Source organism: Pinus tabuliformis, chromosome 1_1 (assembly GCF_031772625.1).
Source record: "Pinus tabuliformis cultivar Carrire ecotype Pingquan chromosome 1_1, CPIR1, whole genome shotgun sequence".
NCBI lineage: Eukaryota > Viridiplantae > Streptophyta > Pinopsida > Pinales > Pinaceae > Pinus > Pinus tabuliformis.
In genome coordinates, this window is record NC_142297.1 from 590517197 (window position 1) to 590532800 (window position 15604).

Below are 15604 nucleotides of genomic sequence, written 5' to 3' on the forward strand. Positions count from 1 at the left end.
TTTGACACTCCTTAAGAGTAGGAATGGTGGAAGAAGTCTTGACATCCCAATAGGAAGATATAAACTGTTTGCTCTTATTCCTGAATAATAATCAAAGAGGATTAAAAGGGACCAACATGATACAGATAACCAATCAGAGCAGAATTAGTAGAACAATGACAACAAAAGATGATGAATAAGCATGTCCTTCCTTTTGTTCTCTTACAAATTCAGGGCAATTTATTATAAAGATATCGATTTATGATTGACTGATTTCAGTATGTTGTGATTTTGTTTCCATTACATAAATGCATAGCTGTATCCAAAAAGACTTGAAAGAATAGGAACAATAAGCATCCTCAATTTAGAACAGAAAAAGGAATAAGTTGTTCACAGGGAGAGCAAAAGCATACAAGTGGTGTTCCTTTTCAGAAAAGGAACAACAAAAGTCCACAAATGTTGTTCCTTTGGAAAAGGAATAGCAGCACACATAGGTACCGTTCCTTTGGAAAAGGAACAACAAGAATCACAAACGCTATTCCTTTGAAAAAGGAACAGCAAAGCACACCAATGCCGTTCCGTTGGAAAAGGAACAACAGATGTCAAAAATACTGTTCCTTTGGAAAAGGAACAGCAAAACACATAAAAATGTTGTTCCTTTAGAAAAGGAACAATAGCAATCAAAAATGTTGTTCCTTTGGAAAAGGAACAACAAAACCAGCAAATGTCGTTCCTTTGAAAAAGCAACAACAGAAATGAAAAACGCTATTCCTTTGGAAAAGGAACAACAAAACAAGAAAATGTCATTCCTTTGGAAAAGGAATAGCCGAGATCAAAAATGTTGTTCCTTTGGAAAAGGAACAACAAAAAGATACAAATGCCGTTCCTTTGGAAAAGGAACAATAGAAATCGAAAATGTTGTTCCTTTGGAAAAGGAACAGCAAAACGCACAGAAATGTCGTTCCTTTGGAAAAGGAACAACAGAAATCGAAAATGTTGTTCCTTTGGAAAAGGAACAGCAAAACACACAGAAATGTCATTCCTTTGGAAAAGGAACAACAGAAATTGAAAATGTTGTTCCTTTGGAAAAGGAACAGCAAAACACACATAAATGTCGTTCCTTTGGAAAAGGAACAACAGAAATCGAAAATGTTGTTCCTTTGGAAAAGGAACAACAAAACACACAGAAATGCCGTTCCTTTGGAAAATGAACAACAAAAATAAAAAATGTTGTTCCTTTGGAAAAGGAACAACAAAACACACAGAAATGTCGTTCCTTTGGAAAAAGGAACAACAAAAATAAAAAATGTTGTTCCTTTGGAAAAGGAACAACAAAACACTCAAAAGTGTCGTTCCTTTGGAAAAGGAATAGCAGAAATCGAAAATGTTGTTCCTTTGGAAAAGGAACAACAAAAATACACCAATGTCATTCCTTTGGAAAAGGAACGGCAAAAATAAAAAATGTTGTTCCTTTCGAAAAGGAACAGCAAAAAAACACAAATGCCGTTCCTTTGAAAAAGGAACAACAAAAATAAAAAATGCTGTTCCTTTGGAAAAGGAACAACAGAAATCAGAAAAATGTTGTTCTTTTGGAAAAGGAACAGCAGAAATCGTAACAACAAAACGTTGTTTCAAAGATATGTACAAAAGTAATTCAAAAAAAGAAATTATGTACAAACTGTAAAGAGAAGTAAACTCCTTAATGAATATCAAGTGAGGAAGACTTCTCTTCCTCCCCCAAAGCTCCATATCTGAATCTTGGCGTAGCTGCTGGCAGAAGGACTCCCGAGTGAGTGGTTTGCGATAGAGACGAACTCAGTGGCCATTTGCCTTGAAGGCATATCCAGAACCATCAATAGTGATTAGAGTAAGGGTACCATTGTCATGTACCTTTTGGATTTCATATGGTCCCAACCAACGAGTTTGGAGTTTCCCAGGGAAGTCCTGAAACCTGGAGTCATACAAAAGAGCCCAGTCTCCTTCGTGGAAGACTTTATTTTAATGAGAGCATCATGCCATTTAGCTCTCTGCTGTTGGATCAAAGCAGTGTTTTGAAGTGGAGAGAGCCTAATTTCATCCAGCTCATTGATCTGTTGTAGTCGATTAATCTGTGCCTCAGTTAGGTCTAAGCCAACTTCCTGTGTTGTTCGTAATGTTTGGATTTCAAATTCTATGGGGAAAATGGGCTGTTTTCCAAACACTAGTTGATAAGGTGAATAACAATTGGTACTCCTCCATGTTGTTCTGTAAGCCTAGAGTGCTTCAGGTAGTCTGGCAGCCCAATCACGTCTATGTTATGCAACAGTTTTCGTTAGGATTGTCTCTATTATTTTATTGCTGCTTTCTACCTGTCCATTTGCCTGTGGGTGGTATGGAGTAGTGATTTTATGCTGGACATGATAGTTGTTGAGTGTTGCAGCTATTCTGTTTCCAGCAAACTGTGGTCCACCGTCTGTAATTATCTCTCTTGGAAGGCCATAATGTACAAATAGATGGAACAAGAACTGTATGACAGAGTCCTTTGTAGCTCTTGGCAATGCCTCTACTTCAACCCACTTGGTGACATATTCCGTTGCCACCAAAATATATGTTTTCTGGTTTGATGATGGGTTGATTGGTCCAACGAAATCAAGAGCCCATCGCTCCAATGGTTCTATGACTAGCTGTGGTTTCAGAGGCATCTCATCAGACTGACTAGGGTGTCCTTCTCTCTGGCAACTATCACAGGCTTGGACAAATTTCTTTGCATCTTTGAAAATCGTGGGCCAATAATACCCTGTTTGTAGCACTTTATGTCCAGTTCTGCGATCGGCGAAATGACCACCACATGGTCCGTCATGGCAGGCTTTCAAAATTTCAAAGATTTCATCCTCTCGAACGCATCTCCTGATATGCATGTCTACCCCTGTGTGAAACAAATAGCCCCCAATCCAAGAAAATCTAGTACTTCGCTGAACAATCTGTTTTCGCTCATTAGGGGTTAGATGCTTTGGTAGTTTACCTACTGCTAGGTAATTGGAAACATCAGCATACCAGGGCGTTTGAACAGCCACAACAAACAGTTGCTCATCTGGAAATCGATCTTCAACTGCTACTACATCAACTGGATTTGGCATTCTTGAGAGAAAATCAGCTATAGGATTTTCTTTTCCAGGTTGATCCTTGATTGTAATATCAAATTCTTGCAATAAAATCAGCCATCTAGTTATTTTGCCATTTGTGATAGGCTTGTTTGCTAAATATTTTATGGTAGAATGATTTGTGTACAAGATAACAGGATATCTAGTAATGTAATGTCTGAACTTATTGACAACATGTATTACAGCTAGAAATTCTTTTTCAGTAACAGTGTAGTTTAATTCAGCAAGGGATAAATTTTTGCTAATGTAATAAATTGCATATGGTTTTCTATCCTCTTCATGCCCAAGGACCGCTCCAATGGCTGTATCTGAGGTGTCAGATGATATCTGGAATGGAAAATCCCAATTTTGTCCTCGAAGGACTGGGGCTGTGGATACGAGCTTCTTCAGATCCTTGAAAGCACGTTCACATTTTTCTGTCCAAAGAAAATCAACGTTCCCATTTAGTGCATACAAAGGTGCAGCAATACCTGAATAATGTTCTATTAACCTCCTGTAATAACCAGAAAACCCAAGAAAAATACGTACCTCTGTTTGATTGGTGGGAGTAGGAATAAGCAAAAGTATTTGGATTTTGGCTGGGTCTACCTGAATGCCAGCTGCTGAAATATAGTGTCCTAGGATAAGTCCCTCCCTCATCATCATATAACATTTTTCATGGCTTAAACAAAGCCTAGTAGCAATGCAGCGTTGTAGGACTTTTTCTAGTGTATCCAGTGCTGGATCGAAATCATCTCCGTATGGTGTAAAGTCATCCATATATACTTCAAGTCCTTCATTTATTAAGTCTGCAAAAATGCTAAGGATAGCCCTTTGGAATGTGGCAGGAGCATTGCATAAGCCAAAAGGTAAAACTTGGTAGGCGAATTTTCCCCAAGGACAAGTAAAAGTAGTTTTGTGTTGGTCTTCAGGGGCAATCTATATTTGATTGTACCTATTGAAGCCATCGAGGGAAGAAAAGAATTTATTTCCTGCCAAAGTGTCTAGTACTTGGTCGATGAATGGGAGAGGGAAGTGGTCTTTTTGTGTTGCTTTATTTAGCTCCATGTAGTCCACACAGATTCTCCATTTCCCATTCTTTTTTGGTACCACCACAAGCGGGGAGACCCATTTACTATCAGAGATAGGGTAGATAAAATTAACATCTAAAAGTTTTTGAAGTTCAGCTTTTACCACATCTTTTAGATGAGGATTTAGTCTTCTCTGAGGCTGTCGAACAGGTCTCGCATCTTTTTCTATGTAAATGTGGTGTGTACATAACTGGGGGTCAATTCCTTTCATATCAGGGTAGTCCCATGAAAATGCTTCTTTATATTTCCTTAACACATGGATGAGCTTCGTTTCTTGTTCAGATGTGAGGTTGGCATTAATGTTTAAGGTTTTTCCCGGTTCAATTTCCACAGTTTTACTATTTGCAATAGAGGTGACAGGGATTGTATGATCATGTGTATCTTTCAGAGGATCTTCTTCTAATTCATTATTAAATGCTACTTTTATCATATGACATTGTGTGCGAGATGTGAATTTAGTTTGACTAATGAAATTATTAATGGCATTGTCTTCTGTTTGGTTTTTGAAATCAAGTGCTTCTTATATAGTTAATGGAGATCTAATGTTATTAGTAAGGTATGATACAGGGTTCCTATTAGTTTTGACTATTGTGACACTTGGCTGCGCTGGGGGATATAGAACTAAGTTCTTGATATCTGTTCCTGTGGTTATGATCATATTTCCTTGCCGATAGCCAATATAGGCATCGGCAGTGGCGAGCCAAGGTCTTCCTAAAATCAATGGATGTCCATCTAGCTGGGTTTTGGGATTTATAATCAGAAAATCGGTTGGATATTCCCAGGAGTCAACAGAGACCATGACATCATGTAGTATGCCCTCTGGCCTAACCATAGATCGGTCAGCCAATTCTAAAAAAGTAGAGGTGGGTTCTACAGATGTAATGCCTAGCTTTTGGCAAGTAGTGGTTGTTAATATATTGATTGCAGCTCCAAGATCAACTAAGGCATTGGACAGGGTCTGACCATAAATTTGGATAGTTACTATTGGGTTTCCTGGGTCTTCATATTTAATGGGTGTTTCTTTTCCTGATAATAAGTTAGATAAAGTGCCAACTACTTGGACTCTTGGACTATTTGTTATATTCCTCCTTGGTCTCTTTATGCACAATTCTTTGATAGTTTTTGCGTATATTGGGATGTCTTGAATGGCTTGGAGGAATGGAATTTTTATGTACAAATTTTGTAATTCTCCCAAAATGTCAAAATTAGGATGCTGTATAGGTCGAGGTATGACTAATCGTTCTGGGAACGGGGGAGAGGATGTGGTTGCTTGATTATGATTTTGTTGTTTATTCACATCCTCTTCTTGTGACAGATGTTCTCTGGGTAACTGATCTTCAACCTGAACTGTCTTATCTCCCTCGGTTTGAATAATACGCCTAGATCTCAACTGAAGATCATTACACTCCCTCAGATCGGCTCCTACTTTTGGTGTTTCTATGATTTGGAGAGATTTGACCGGTCTGTTATTTGGATTGGGGTTGGGTTGGGCTGGGAGTTGCGATCTCAGATTAGACTGGGGATTTTGTTGTAAGGCTGGTAGTGTAGGCTGAGGGAGAGGAATAGTTCCTACTGGCTGATGCATTGGTCTCTACCAGTTTGTCTGCCAAGCTGAGCTTTGTGAAGTAGGGGGAGTCCATTGTGGTGGGTATGGGTTGTTTTGCCAATATGGTGGGGTATAAGGAAGGTTCAGCCAACCAGATTGGCTTGCCTGATTCAACCACGGGTTTGAGGAAGGAAACGACTGTGGTGACCAGTTTGGAAATGGGGGTTGGAATTGACTTTGCCACATGTTATACTGTTGAGAATTATACTGCGGAGGCTGAAAAGAAGAAGTTGGGTCTGGAAACATACCAGATTGTCGCGGCTGCCACTAACGGCACTGGTTGAACAAATACACCGATTCTGGCTCTTCTTCTGCTTCCTTATATACTGCTTTCAGTCCAGGAAGTGAGGGACAACTTTCTGTAGGGTGATCTTTTGTACAGATGGCGCATGTTTGGACTGCATCCAGTGGACACTCCTTATGGCTATGCTTCTTCTTGCATCTGGGACAAAAGATTGCTAAATTCTGTTCTGCCTCCATTTGCTTCTGCTTGGCCTGCAAAATATCCATTTGTGTAGTTAGTGTCCCTAGTATATCAGTTTTAAAATTTTCCAATAAATTTCCAATTTCCACACACGTTACTCCTTCTGACGAGATTTTATTATCTCTTACAAACCGATAATGTTCTGACGGTTTTACTCTTGTGCTGCCTCTCAAGATCCTAATACATAAATCAATAATGTCAGCAAAAATTTCTTGATAAATATCTCCTTTTCCCATGATGTTTAATGTTTCGATGCATTGTTCCTTCATGCCCCTTATTAATGTTGTTTTCAACATGTTATCAGGTAAAGGCAGTGATGCATAGGGAGATCTTTGTAGATTATACTAGAAACGTTCCACATACTCCTCTAATGTTTCGTTTGGTCTAGCTATCATCTGGAATATTTCATCCTTCAGTTCTCTAGACCTGCAATAGTCCTGATATTCTTTTAGAAAGGATTCTTTCATTTGCTCCCAGTTATTTATAACCCCGCCACCTAATCCCATAAACCATCTTAAAGCAGCCCCTTTTAGCATAGAGGGAAACAGTTTCAGTTTCTAGGGGTCAGTGGTGTAATCATATCCCCTGCATAGTACATCAAATTCAAATAAAAATGCATCCGGGTCTTCTGATCTAAGCTCGTGGAATGTAGGGATATGTTGAAGAGGGATTGCTTTCATAGGCGCATTTGCTGCAGAATTCACTATGGGGTATTGTAATGTAGAGGTTTGGGTGTTTGGTTAGTTTTGAGCCATTGGGTCGAATATATTCCAATAACCTTCTGGGATATCTAGGAGGGTATTCTTAGTTTGAGAGGGAATGGCTTTAACAGGAATAGTTTTAATAGCACTTCTTCTATCTGGGACTATTGTCTGAGGAGATTGGGTTTCTTCAACGATGATTTTTGCGGCACTTCCTTTGTCTGGGCTGTTCAATGGCTGAGTTGTCCCAAGAGGAGATCTCGGTTCCTCGGTTTCCCCTGTCTCTTCTCCTCCTTCACAAAGATTACTGAAATTCCCTTCCTGCAATAGTTCTGGAGTAGAATTTTCAATTTCTTGAAAGTCCTGCTCTTCAGTTTGACTATGCATCTCAACAAAGGCTACAGATGGTGAACCTGTGGCCTGAAGGGAACTAGTAGGCTGTTTAGAAATAACTTTCCTGGATCCTACTGAGGGCTGAGATTCGGCTTTCTTGTAGATTTCGTCTATGAAGGTTGATCGGCCAAGGGTCACCGGCCCCTTAGCTTTTTCTGGCTTGGGTAAAGGTTTGGAATTTTTTCCTGGCTTTTTCTACTTAGTCATGCACTCAAATTAACTACTAAATCCTACTTACACAAACAACAGCAAATTTGCAGGAGAGCAGGCAAAGGAGCAGGGCTTTTACATGCTCCACATGTAGGTTCTTACCTTCCATTTTCAAAACCCAATTCTTCCCTAGCAGGTTCGTACACTACTCTGAGAAAAAGGACAAATGGCTACACTCTTTCCCCGACAACGGCGCCAAAATGTGGAGCTATAAAAAGGGTCTCTTCACCTCTAGTTACCTCACATTAATATGTCAATCTGGGAACGTTTTTCTATTTCAAAGAGTGTCTCAGTCTGAGGCTATCATTTGCCAGAGTAATGCTAGTAGCACAGTGTTTGAAAATACAAGAGTAAATGGATGCTTGTTTATAGCTTAACTACTTCAAAAGACTAAATCACACGTTCAAAACATTAAGAAATTTATCAGTCAAGGGTTCGGTAGCAAAAACCCATCCCTTTAGAAACTGATGGAACAGGAAATCAGAGAACAGATCAGGGGTCTGGGAGCCGGAAAACAGATGCCAATGCTCACTACAGCCTGGGATCGTTCTTCACACAAATAACAAGAAATGGAACAACAGATAAGAAATGGAACGACAAAGAAATCGAACAACAATGAAATGGAACAACAATTCAGAAATAGAACAACAATCAAGAAATAGAACAACAACTAAGTCTAACAAGTCGTAACACCGTAGTCTATCAAATCAATTGCATTAATCATAACCAAACGTTAATCCTTCACTCTTAAAGATGTACACACAAATGGAACAACACTGATTACTGATACATTATGGAACAACACTGAAAACCATATATATACTCAAATAGTAATCTGATTCAGTGATCACCTCGGCTAGAAAGAATATGTTTTCATTTCAAGATAGAACAACAGTATTCAAGAATCCAACAATCACAAAGAACAGAACTTCCAAGATGAATTCTGTAATGTTAAGAAACAAGTGCATAACACAAAAGCTCTGTAATGGAACAACAATAGTATTCTGTAGAAACTAATTGTATTATATCAACAGCTAAAAGAACCGTAATATGATGCAGAGTCAATACAATAATCTTGTCTTCAGAAACCTTAATGGATTAAACACAACAGAGCATGTGATGTAAACTTTTATAAAACACATCAGATTACCAGAACACATCGATAAGCAAACCACGCAAAAACCACGCGTAATGGTACAAAAGCAAGTGTCCTCCAGGGCCGGGCCCTTAGCCTCCAGGGGTACACCGCTTGAAGTTATTCCAGATTCAAAGATGAAATAGTAACCAAGTTTGTATTAATGCATCAAGTAAAATTACAGTAGAGAAGTTCTTAACAAGACACGATGATCAAAGTTTTGATCTTTAAAAGAAATTACATAAAGGCCTAATAACTTTTTCCTTAGCTAATAGTGCTGCCCCTTATATAAGGGTGAAGACGGAGATATCTAAATGCAGAAATAGATAAAACAACGATCCCTCAGGATCAAGGATCCTGAGGGATTCGCAGAACCGTTAACCCTCAGTCATTTCTTCTCTTTTCTGCGCCGAGCTGATATCTCCGTTTCCTTTCCCAGGCTGATCTGTTTTGATCTGGTTTGCATGCGGTCTCCCGTTGAAGGGACATCAGTTAACCCGTCTTTGTCTTTTCCTTTAGAACAACAACTTTTCGTTTTTTCTCCTCCCTGCATAAGGAAATGACAATTGTCACCGTTCTCGTCTTGCATATTAATCTCACATGTTTTATTACAATTATTTATCATTTTCTAAGTTCATGATGCAAAAAGGCTTGTAAGTTCTAATGAAAAGATACTGAAATAACCATCAAAACATACCTTCTTTAGTACTCCACATCAGGCATTAAGGTACCATATTTGTTTTTACAAAAGAAACATGAAAAACATATTTCATACATAATTTACTCTATTCTAATGTTGTACCATTTAGGTGTCTAACTAATTCCTCCATCCTATTATGTGTATGGCACGTCCATCGAGCATGGGTGAAAAATGTTGGAAACAAAGTTAAAGGAAAAGAAAACAAAGTCTACATTTTACGTGCTTTAGGGAAAATCATGCACTCATGCAAGGATGATGAGTCAGTATGAAAAGTTGTTGCAAGAATATTTTCTGAATTTAGTGAAGAGGAACATTTTTTGAAATATTTTGACACCAATTGGCTATCTAATGATGAAATATGTAAGTGTTATGCAACATCATATCATGACTATTACTCTATAATTGAATGTTTTTAGTCATTATCTTTTAGTTGATAATAATTTTTGGTCATTACCTTTTCCAAATATGTGGGCAAAATCTTATCGGAAGTTTCGACATTCTAATCAAGACATGAATAATGAAATTGAGTCCTATCATATGCATCTAAAATATAGGTACTTATATGAGGTAAATAACGCCTGCCACAAACATGTGGATTGGCTAATATTTGTGTTGTTGAAAAAAGTTGAACTATATTATATTCACAATCAACATTTAAAAGAAGCAAGAGTTATAAGGCCTACAAAGTGTAAGAAACAAGAGACTCTCCCAAAGTCTAGAGTAATTCCGATATGAGATGAAGATTGTCTGCATGACCCTAAGAGTATAAATGAATTTATGGTTCATAGCCAAAATAAGGATACTCCTCATACCTGGTATAATGTCATATTATACAAAGGGTTCGATTTTAGTTTTTGTAGTTTTGATTGGGCATTGAATGGAAATGTTTGTAAGCATATCTTCAAAGTTCAAATGTGGGCCACTAAACACGGTTTGGACTTTAACTGATCTAGGTGGATATTGGTGGCCACACGCCAAGTCCACTTGAAACCCACCATTGTTTCTTGTAGCTTTTAAGTTTCCTTAATTATAGCACAGTTTACTATTTTTAGCATTTTTTCGGGTCCTAAACTTCCGGAGACGTTTTGAGGCCCTAAACGACGTTTTTTTTTTTTTTGGAAAATTGGGAGCAACGTGGGTCCGTGGACCAATGTTTTTCTTCCCAAAGTTGTAGTTCTCGGATAGATCTTCTAACGAGATATTGTACTCGTCAAACGGAAATCGTATGCCAAAGTTACGACCCTGGGAAGTTGATGTACCAATTTACCCAAATGGGGCCCACAGTTTGGCGTTTCATCTTCTAGGTTTAGGTTTTTGGATGTTTAGGGTTTTCCATTGTTTCTCAATAATAAATAGGCCTTCGAGCCTCATTGTAACACAGTTCAGAGGCATGTAGACACCACATCTCTTCTCAGAGATAAGCTACCATCGCCCTAGTTGTTATTTCCATTTTCTGTTTGTAAGAATATCTCAGTATTTTACATTAATGAAATGAAGTATTATTTCCATTGCATCCTTGTGTTTATGATTATCTCTGTAATTTGTTGTGTTCCTATTTAAATCCGGATCAGTGGTATCAGAGCGGTTTGCTTTTTCTTTGTTTTTCTTTGCATGTCCCTAACGAGGTCAGGATATAAGGAGTTAGGGCTTGAACTGGTCGAACCTTTGCAAGACCAGCCTTGCAAAACCTAATGGCCTCCCATGGCGGATGAAAATAAAGATGAGGGAGTAGGAAATCCTATCAAAATCTTACTCGAAGAATCCCTCGAGCTATAAAGGAATGCGATGATGGACAACTTTGCCTAGATCCTTCAGCGACTACCCAAGGGCGATGCATTGGCTTCCCACAGCTACTCTGGAAATGACACATCGTTTAAGGTACAAGTTAATTTTGAAATCCCCATATTCGAGGGTCAGATAGACACAAATGTCGTCGATAAATGGTTAAAACTGCTAGAGGGTTTTTTTGTTCATGATTTTTCCAGTCGGGAAAAGATTATTTTCGCCCTTCTCAAAGCAGCCCCCCACGTCAAGGAATGGTGGGAAACGTACTGCGAGCAGAAGGATGAAAGTATCGGCTCACTATTTTCAGCCACATCCGCCTGAAAGCTATGAGGATCAATACATAAAGTGGACCATGTTGCAGTAGGGAAGGGACCAAGACGTGCCGGAGTTTACCAATATTTTCCATACCCTTCGCACAAAGTTGGATATCAAGGATTCAGAGCAGCATTTAATACTCAAATACCGCAACTACCTGCACAAGTACATCCAGGAAGAAATATAATTCCTGAACATCTCCTTGCTCGGCATGGCATATCGATAGGCTGTCAAGGTCGAACAAAAGTTTAAACAGAAGAAGCGAGACTTTGGATCTACAATTCCGAAGCAAGGGAAAGGTGCCCTCAAACCGTAGAACAAAGGACAAAGCCAAGGCGAGGTGGCCCAAGACAACCTACCAAAGCTGCAAGCAAAGAACAGTGCTGCGAAGCCAAAAAAGGACACGGGGAAATGGTGTGAGTTCCATAAGAGCTCCACTCACAACACAAGTGAGTGTTGGGCCAAGCAGTCACTGGTGGCTGAGCTAAAGGTTTCAAAATTAGATGCATGTTCCGACTCCGAGTCAGAACCCGACAAGGGGAATGACAAAGGGACGTAGATTGTCGATGTGGTGCCCAACGCCATCGTTGCCACCACGAAGATCCAGAGGAGGAGGAGCATCTCTTCCACCCCTAGATGTGGGTAAAGGGATCCCCGCTATAGTTCATTATTGACAACGGGAGCCAAAAGAACCTCATTTTGGTAGAGGTCATGAAGCGGCTGGGCTTACTGACCACAGCACATCCACAACCATACACCATTGGGTGGCTTCACCAAGGATGGGATCTTCGGGTGATCCAGCAGTGTCGCCTTCCATACAACATCAAGCCCTTCACGGATGAGGTATTGTGTGACATTGCTCCCCTTGAAATTTGTGATGTATTATTGGGACAACCATACTTATGGAAGCAACATGCTATGCATGAATTAAGGCCCCGTGCTATTATTATTACTTTGGGAAATAAGTTGTACAATATACCGGAGGTAGCACTGCCTACCGCCATCTATTTGGTTACTGCAAAACAATGCAGTAAGTTCATTTCCAAAATCGGGAAATTTGTTTTCCTGATGATACGCCCTCAAGGAAAGAAGAAGACGGTGGCCACGACCTCTAGACAGGGCCCTTCTGCATGACAACTATAGATGGACAAGATTGTGGAGGAGTATGAGGACATCTTCACCTCCCCCACAGGGGTTCCTCTGCACTGTCAGGTCAAGCACTCCATCGATCTGACCCGAGGTGCACTGCTGCCTAACGAACCAATCTATCGGCGCTCCGTGCTGGAGAACGATGAAATCAAGAGGCAGATTCAAGAGCTGCTACATAAATGTCACATCCGTCCGAGTTCATCGCCCTGTGGGAGCCCAATCGTGTTGGTACAAAATAAGGATGGGACTTGGAGACTCTGTATCGAATATCGGGTGTTGAACAAGATCACTGTCCATAATAGGTACCCGATCCCACGGGTCGATGCCCTCCTGGACCAACTGAAGGGGGCAAAATATTTCAGCAATATCGATTTGAAGTCAGTATATCACTAGGTTCTAATTGAACCCTCTGATGTGTGGAAGACTACCTTCAAAGCCAAGGAGGGCCTTTTTGAATGGTTGGTTATGCCTTTCTGATTGACGAATGCTCCTGTAACCTTCATGAGTCTAATGGATGACATCTTGCGGCCATTTACTAACTCATTTCTAGTGGTATACTTGGATGACATCCTAATCTTCAGCTAGAGTTGGGAAGAGCACCTCAAGCACATTCAACAGGTTCTTCAAACACTGTGGCAACACAAGTTATGTGCCAATTTGGAGAAATTCACTTTTGGCATGACCCATGTTCAGTATTTGGGATACATTTTTGATGAACAGGGGGTGCATGTGGATCCAGCCAATATCCAAGTCATTCGAGATTGGCCCTCTCCAACCACTCTAACAGAGCTCTGCAGCTTTCAGGTCTTGCCAACTTCTACCACAGGTTTGTGTTGGGATTTTCTCATGTCACTTGGCCCTTGAGTCAAGTCACCAAGGGAGGAGTGAAAGCAAAATTATTTTGGTCTGAATCTCAACAGAAGGCATTCACAGAGTTGAAAGAATGCCTCTACTCGACACCAGTGCTCGCATTGCCAGACTTGCAATGACCATTTGAGGTCGAGACAAATGCCTCTGACTATGCTATTGGGGCAGTCTTTACTCAACACGGGCATCCAATGGCATATCACAGTGAGACACTTTCAAACACAGTCCAGAAGTATCCCACTTATGACAAAGAGATGTATTCAATTGTGCAGGCCTACCGACAATGGAAACATTACATTTTGGGGAAGGAAATGGTCATCCAAACAGACCACTGACCCCTCCAGTTCATACAGACCCAAGGGAAATTACAGAATGATCACCATCAGAAGTGGTCCACATACCTGCAACAGTTCCATTTGAATATCAAGTATAAGAAGGGCAACACCAATAATGTTGCAGATTGCCTCAGTCGACCACCGATCATGTCATTAACCACCATGTTCAACTCTTGTGGGCACGAGACTTTTGATTGGCCAATTCTCTACAAAAGCGACCTAGACTTTGGCCACACATACCATACACTCTTGAAGGGTCGGCATGTTCCAGATTTTCACCTCCAGGATGCCCTGTTATGCCACCTGGGTCACCTTTGTGTTCCTTCAAGCGAGCGTGCCAAGATGATTTGGGAAGCACACTACAATCAGGCTACTGGGCATTTCGGGGTCGAGTAAACAGTGTCAGTACTACATAAGTATTTCTACTAGCCGAATCTTCAACAGGATGTCAGGAAGTACATTAGATCATGCACTGCCTGTGCCATTGCCAAACCAACAATTATGAAGCAAGGCCTCTATACCCCGCTGCCTACCCCTAGTCAACCTTGGGAATCCATCTCCATGGATTACATGTCAGGCCTTCCTTCCACTAAGCATGGAAATGACTGTGTTTTTGTAGTCGTCGATAGGTTCTCGAAGATGGCCATTATGGCGGCCTGCAAGAAGAATATCGCAATAGAAGCCACTACTAAACTCTTCTTTGAACGAGTGTGGGTGCACTTTGGGATCCCACAGTCTATCATCTCAGATCGGGATAGCAGGTTCCTTAGTACATTTTGGTCCAGTCTCTGGTCGATGTTGGACACCAAACTCACTAAGTCCACAGCCTTCCATCCTCAAATTGATGGCCAGACAGAGGTTGTAAATAGGATGATTGTACACATTTTGCACATGTACAACTCAAAGCATCCACGCACATGGGATGAGAGCGTCCCCTATGTTCAGCACAGCTACAACCGGGCTTTCCACAGCTCAACTAGCCACAACCCTTTTCAGGTGGGCTTGGGGTTCTAGCCACTATGTCCCATTGATGTGGCCATGTCATTTGCAGCTACTCACGCAGATTCAGCTCATGTCTAGTCCGAAACAGATAAGGCAAATAACTTCATTGAGCACATCCAACATATTCACCAGAAAGTCCATGACATTTTGGAGAAATAAAATGCCAAGTACAAGAAACGACATGATCAACATCAGGTACCACACAAGTTTTAGGTGGGCGACAAAGTCTGGTTGCATTTGCAAAAGAAACTCCTTACCGGAGCCTATCGGAAACTTAGACTACTCTGATATGGTCCTTACACCATTACCAAGGCTGTGGGAGACAATGCATTTGAGCTCAGCATTCCCCATTCCTTGGCCTGCACCCAGTGTTCAATGTGGACCGCCTTCAGCCATACTTTCCACCATTACTAGACACATCCGACATTGCAGAATAGTTCACACCCACAGAGTTAAATCCATATTGCATGGAACAAGATGCAACTGATCAGATCATGGACACACAGATCAAGAACACTCGCCAGCAGAACATCGAACTGTATCGAGTTGTCAAAGTAGGCCAACTCCTTCACCAGGGCAAGTGACTCACTAGGGCCTAAGTTTAGCAAAAGTTTCCTCATCTCATGGAGGAACTCAATGCAATGGGGACCATTGCTTCCTAACGGGGGAGGAATGATCCAGGTGGATATTGGTGGCCACCCGCCAAGTCCACTTGGACCCCCACCATTATTTC